The 7,422-nt window shown below is 43.3% G+C and overlaps 1 pseudogene; it reads right to left on the bottom strand.

The window, feature by feature from the left end:
* Window positions 1–330: 330 nt before the first annotated feature.
* On the bottom strand, window positions 331–448 carry LOC126471972 (5S ribosomal RNA; annotated as a pseudogene).
* Window positions 449–7,422: the final 6,974 nt, after the last annotated feature.

The following is a 7,422-nucleotide window of genomic DNA, read 5'->3' as shown; positions in this document are numbered from 1 at the left end:
CAGTTAGTCATCATTTATTCCAGGGAAAAGCTGCACGGTCATCAACAGTAACTGTTCTTTCGAGAACAAGTTACTGTCTTCGTATATATTGTTTATTATTGCTGCAAATGAAACCTCAATTGGGAAATGCACTCCGTCTTCAGGCCACAAGTGGCCCATCGGGACCATCCGACCGCCGTGTTATCCTCAGCTGAGGATGCGGATAGGAGGGGCGCGTAGTCAGCACACCACTCTCCCGGTCGTTATGATGGTTTTCTTTGACTGGAGCCGCTACTATTCGGTCGAGGAGCTCCACAATTAGCATCACGAGGCTGAGTGCACCCCGAAAAATGGCAACAGTGCGTGGTAGCCCGGACGGTCACCCATCCACGTGCCGACCACGTCCGACAGCGCTTAACTTCGGTGATCTGACGCGAACCGGTGTATGCACTGCGGCAAGGCCGTTGCCCGCTTGGGACATGAAGTTACTTATAATCAATGGGCAAATCGTTTAGGATCATTAATATCAGGGGTACAGGAGAGAACACTCCAGCTGCTGAATCTCCTCTTGACCGCCATTGCTTTCAAAACCGTGGAATAGTATTTTCGTTTTCAGTTCCACCCGTTTAATCAAGCCAATTTTCAAATGGATTTTGTGCACTTCGGCTACTACCACTACTACCACTAGTACTGGAAATTGCTCAATTTAATTACAAACAAGAGTTACTAGTTTCCACTCTAATGCTGTTTACTCCTTCTGTGTTATTTACCTCTACTGACTCATTTTCATTCTGATTTAGCACATAATTTGATTCCGCCCATTTCCTTTCTGGTGTACAAGCCGCTATCTTACCATATTTATAAATGGTTCAAATGGCTCTGAGCACTATGGGACTTAACTTCTGAGGTCATCAGTCCCCTAGAACTTAGAACTACTTAACCTAACTAACCTAAGCACATCACACACATCCATGCCCGAGGCAGGATTCAAACCTGCGACCGTAGCGGTCACGCGGTTCCAGACTGAAGCGCCTAGAACCGCTCGGCTACTGCGGCCGGCCATATTTATAATTCTCAGGGAATATATTGTCCTTATCCTTATAAAATACTTAACGCCACTACATTTTGGTACATAAGCAGTGTTATATTTGAAACTGCAAGGCTCTTTGCACCCTTTTGCCCAAGTTCGATCCTCAACCGCTGGAAATCTCAGTTTCCCTGATCCTGATTTTTGTCAGCACTTCTCCTTCCATTCAAGTTACCTGAACGTCTATTCATCCCTACCTCATCTGTTACAATTACTTCACCAGTTATCCCTGTGATTATTTTGGTCATCTGAGCTACCAATCCTATTCATTTGGTAATTACTTCTATTCCCATTCTCTCTTACCGAAGTGGGTTCTTGGCTCCCCAGAATTAGGTATAACTCTTTCTACTCTTCCCACGTGAGTTAAAAAGTTGTTTAAATGTCCTCTGGGGCAGATAACGGCAATTCTTTCACTCTTTGAGGCTGTTTGCTTTCTAACCCAAAGACAATGTTTTCACTGTCCCAATTCTGATCAAGATATTTGAGTTTGTTTATTCAGCATTGACAAAACAGTTTTATTCTGCCTCTCTTATGGTCATATATTTCTCCACCACAAAATTCGCTCTAGATGTTCTGTTGTCCTACTTTGGACGAATATACTTATAGGAAGATCTTCCTGAATTCTTCCCAAGAAGAACGTTTACTTGCCACTTCTTCTGCCCAACCATAAACATCCTCTTTCATAAAACCTCTTACAAAGGACATTTTCTCTCTATCACTCCATCCCTTGGGTAAATCATCAAATTCTCTAATATAGTCCATTGGATGTATGTACATTGTCAAAAGGTTAAAAATTGTTAAATTTCTGACAACTAATGAAAGATGAAACACCTGATACAAAGGTGATCACTTCCACTAACACATTGATTCACCTATTTTTTAATTTAAGTAAGTCTGAATCCATGATCTCATTAACTCCCAACATACTGCCCTTAAATATAGTAGTACATTTGCTTTTTATTTTACTTTCCAGTTTTATAATTGAACCATTCACTGCTTCTTTTGTCTGTTCTAACTGTGTTTTCAAATCATCTTTATTTTTATCACAATTAGTCTTGATATCCTTATGAACTTTCTGACAATTAGTATTTATCGCTTCCAACGGATCTTTACATATTTTTACATTTTCCTTGCCAGTTTCACAATGATTAGCTATTTCCTCCAATTTAGAATCTTTTTCTATATGAGCCTCACTCAACTGGCTCTCACAATTACTTTCTGCTTCAGCAGTTCTTTGGTCAAATTTGGTTAAATTTTCTTTTACAATCCCTAGCTCTTCCTTTATATTGCCAACATCCTCTTTTATTTCATCCATGTTTGAATTCATTTCTCCTTTCAAAAATGGTTCAAATGGCTCTGAGCACTATGGGACATAACTTCTCAGGACATCAGTCCCCTAGAACTTAGAACTACTTAAACCTAACTAACCTAAGGACATCACACACATCCATGCCCGAGGCAGGATTCGCATCTGCGACCGTAGCAGACGCGCGGTTCCGGACTGAAGCGCCTAGAACCGCTTGGCCACCGCGGCCGGCGAAAGTTTCTTGTTTCACATAATAGTGTTGTATCGGTTCTTAGTTACTTTCAACATTACTTACATTTTTACATTTAGTGGGTGAATTTTCTTCCAAAATTTGACCATCATCAAAATTTTTCATTATTTGCCAACTTTAAATATATATATACCTGGTGCGTTTAGCGATGCCACCTGCGGATCCATTCGGCACTATCTGGTATTATCTGCTACGCCACCTACTACAGTACATGAAACACGGGATTGATCCAGTTTCCAAGATGGTTGCCCACTCAGCCATTCAGTATCCAGCGATCCTTCTTCTATAGACCGGCCCAGTTATTCATAATTTCCGTTGTCCTCGTCTGTTGTTCTGTCCAGTTATTTTTCAAAACAGTCACTTGCCTGGAAATACTTTTACCAGCCACCCTACAGTTTACTCAGTCACATTCTTTTTCTTTACATGGGTGTACACCCCACTAACAGTCACTTTAATGTTTTGTTCCCATCTAAAATACTATAGCAAAATGTTCCTTACACGATAAATTATTAATGTAAGCTTCCATTAATATTCCACTATTACATTATGTTCTCAGCACTCACTTGTTCATAAACACTATATCAAGCCTGATACTATTCCTTGAACATGGCACCACATGTAGGCGTACAAGGGGGATCTACTTGTAGGTAATGTTGGATCTCGGTAGTTTCGCTACTGGTCCTTTAGCAAAAAATGTTTGTGATAGAATTGTATCTATTAATAAATAAAAAGAGACGCCCAGTAGTTCTTTTCAAATATTCTCACGAAATCACTTTGCATATTAAGTTTGATTCCTATCGCTAAAGACCAGGCCTCATTACAGATCAAAAATGTTTATGCAGGTCTCCTTGTATTCACGTTTGATGGATAACTTTAAATTATATTCCACCAAAAGGATGTTGCTGTTGTTGTTGTTGTATTCAGTCCAAAGACTGGTTTGTTGCAGCTCTCCTTGCTACTCTATCCTGCGAAAGCCTCTTTGTCTCTGAGTAATTGTTGCGTTATAGCCAGGAATAACACAATAAATATAGCACCGTTTCACAGTTTATTGACACAACACTGATACGAATAAATCTGTTACTGAGCGCCAAGTTGTATCTGAACGCTTTATGGAAAATTATATAAATTGATGGTGGTTACACAAATGACCAGGAAGTGCAATTCCGGCGCAAATCACAAGTCCATTGACTCACTAAGCCTAGTGAACATTGCAGTCCAAGTTCCACTATAGCATTCGAATTCTAAGATCAGAGCACAGCCAAATCAACATCGAACAGTAGGTCACAGCATAGCACTTCTGTGTTGTCGAGTAGGACACAGAAAGATGAGAACTGGCTTGTAGGCGTCAGTAGCAGTTTTAAATAAGGCTCGATAGTTAATGGAACTGGTGGCTGGGGTCACTGTATATTCTGGGCAGCCAATAGCTGAGTATTACGGGTGGTCAGTTGCTATGGTTTGAGGCGCACGTGAAGGTGGAATGCAATGTTAGCAGCGTGCTGCGCTCGGAGAAGTGCAGCCAATGATGCATTTCTCAGCCGCGCGTAATGGAGCACGCTGATGCTCATTGCGGAGATTTAACAGTAGTGGATCCACATCCCTTCCTCCTTGGGGAACTGAGGAGGGATCTGCTGTGAATGATAGCCACATCCATGGGGGTGCTCCTCTGAGTCTTCAGCGGTATTGGTGAGCCGGGGCACAGGAGCATACGGACGAAAACGCCCCATCTGGGGGTGAAGGTTGTATAGTATGGACCTCGACAGCAGAGCAGGTGAAGCAGGAGGAGCCAGCGGCATCTCTTCATCTTCATCCGGAATTCTTTGTGGTTGATGACTGGGCAACATCTCATAGTCCAGGAAGGGCAGCCTCTGGGTCTGGGCGACATCTGGTATAAGTCGCTCTTGTTGGAGTCAGCTGATAGTGGGCAAAAGACGTGTATAAGTCTGGTGTCATACTGGCTGGGTGGTATGGCGTAGGTGACTGGTAATGATGGTGCAGAGAGGGGGACGGAAAAAACTGTTGGGAAACTAGTTCATGACGAAGTTGATTGGCATTTCACACAACCTACTGATCTGTAATCTGCACCCTAAAGACCTTCTGGCCCCAATGTTGGATGATAGTTCGCAGAGCCCAGGCTGGTTACCGGCCAAATTCTTTCGCCCACACCAAGGTCCCAGGATGGAACTTGGAAGCAGGCAGTGGTGGAGCTGGCAATGGTGTTGGCAGGCTCAATAGTGTCTGGGGCTGTCTTCCATGGAGAAGTTGTGCAGGACTTTTGTCTCCAATGGGTGTGGACCTGTAACTGCTCAACGAGAAAGTTAGTGATGCATCAGTGGAGTGATCCTGGAGGTATTTCTTCATCTGAGTTTTGAAAGTGCAGACCATCCTCTTGGCTTCTCTATTAGATTGTGGATGCAAAGGGGGCGTTGAAATGTAGCGAATGTCATGCTGGGCACAGAAACAACGAAACTCCTCACTACAGAATTGTGGACCGTTGTCAGTTATGAGCACTTTCGACAGACCTTCAATCGCAAAATTTTTTTCTAAGGCTGTGATGGTGGTTGTTGATGTGGCATTGCATTGGACAATGTAGGGAAATAGGGAGTAAGCATCAACCACTATCTAGAACATATTGTTAAACACTGGCCCAGCAAAATCAATGTGTGCCCACTCCAAAGGGCGAACACATGGTGGCCAAGAAGCAAATAAACGTCATGGGGCAGCCTGCTGACTTTGGCAAGATGGACATGTTTGGGCGAGTCGTTCAACCTTCTAGTTCATGCCCGGCCAGTAAGTGAACCTGCGAGCCAGAAGTTTAGTTTGCGATACCCCCCAGTGACCTTGGTGCAATAGTTGCAGGACATGCTGACAAAGAATAAGGAATGGCCACTCATGGGTATCCCTCGTTGGATGTGAGTAAAATTATTCCATCGATCAACATGAGCTGATGGCGGGCAATAAAGAACTAACAGAATGACACAGACGTCTTGAGAGGTTGTCATTCAGGCCACCCATGATGTATGTGACTCTGAACTTGTTGGAGCACCTCTTCGTTATTGAGTGTGTCTACGACCTGGTAGCTGGTAATGGGATAAGAATCTATGATTGCTTCAGTTTCTTCATTGATGTGAAAACACAGAATTCTTTGTCAAACCCTGGGTCGGGTCCACATAGAAGGGCATCAGTGTTGGCATGCTCGGTCGTGTTGCGGAAGTGAATCTCATACTGGTAGCGCACCAAAAATAAAGCCCAGCATTGGAGGCAGTGAGCCGTCCTGTCTGGAATCTTTGCTGCTGGACTGAATAAGGAGATCAGCAGTTTATGGTCTGTGATGGGGTGAAAGTTTGTGCCATAAACAAAAACGTGGCATTTCTTAAATGCAAAGATGATGAGCAGCGCTTCTTTTTCTATTTGGGAGTACCTGCGTTGGATGTCACTCAATGTTTTCGATGCATAGGCCACAGGGTGCTCAGAGCTATCCGCCTCTTTGTGTGCCAGGACCACTCCAACGCCTGAATCGGATGCATCTGTTGCAATAACTACCCGCTTTGTTGGATCAAAACGTGCAAGGCGTAGGTCCATCAACAACTGAGATTTCAAGCTGTGGAAGGCGCTCTCACAAGCTGGAGTCCACTGGGCAGACATCTTTTTTTTTTTTTTTTTTTTTTGCATAATTGGGACAAGGGCGCGGTTTCTGTTGCTGCTGCGTGTAAGTACTGTCGGTAATACGATATCTTCCCCAGAAAGGAACGAAGTTGCTTAAGTGTTGTTGGCCTGGGAAGTTTGATTATGGCTTCGACATGTTTATCCGGAGAACGAATGCCAGAGCTGGAAATGATGTGTCCAAGGTACTCGATCTCAGGCTGGATAAACAACATTTTTCTTTTCTGCATTTTAGGCTATTCTCCCATAAGATGCTAAATAAAGATTTCAGACTGTGAGGGCGTTCCTCCGTGGTTCTCCCTGTTACAATTATGCCGTCTAAGACCCGTTACAATGATGCATCCATCCAGTATGAGTATTAATTGTTCCAAAAAGCGTTGAAAAATGGCGGGGACATTTGCTAGACCAAACATTACGCGTTTCAAACGATAAAGGCCGTGCGTCGTGTTAAGTGTAAGAAACTGTTGAGATTGTGCAACAAGGGGAAGTTGAAGGTATGCATCCGCCAAGTCTATCTTAGAGAAGTTTTCACCTTCTAATTTTGACAGTAATTCTTCCGGCTTCAGAATGAGATATGTCTCAATCTCTGATTGAGCGTTCACAGTTAATTTAAAATCGCCGCACGGGCGGATACTCCCCGATGGCTTTCACACTATGACTCATGCGGTAGCCCGTTCACTAGAAGAAATAGGTTCTAGAACTCCAATTGTAATTAGGCGATCCAGTTCTTCCTTTACGTGGTCTCTGAGAGCTCACGGAATGGCGCAGGCTTCAAAGTGACGAGGCCATGCACTATGTTTCAGTGCGATGTGCGCCTGAAAATCCTTTGCAGTGTCGAGTTCCAGGGTCAACAGGTCCTTATAATCCCTAGCTTCAAGTACAGAACGTCTTCGGATACCAAATTCACATAATCATCTACTGAAAATCCCAATTTTAGAAAAGATTTAAGTCCAAACAAGTTCTCAGCGAAATCACAGTTAACGACTGAGAAGATAATGTGGTGGGTGACATGATATGTCGTTGGAAGTTCGACTTGTCAACATACTGGGATGGTATGCTTATTATATGCCATTAGACACCTCTTTGTTTCTTGCAAGGGAGGTACTCCAAGTTTCAATTCAGAATTATCATGGCTAGCCC

The sequence above is a fragment of the Schistocerca serialis genome, chromosome 3, assembly GCF_023864345.2.
Source record: "Schistocerca serialis cubense isolate TAMUIC-IGC-003099 chromosome 3, iqSchSeri2.2, whole genome shotgun sequence".
In the NCBI taxonomy this organism is placed as follows: domain Eukaryota; kingdom Metazoa; phylum Arthropoda; class Insecta; order Orthoptera; family Acrididae; genus Schistocerca; species Schistocerca serialis.
This window is presented reverse-complemented; position numbering and strand designations above follow the sequence as displayed.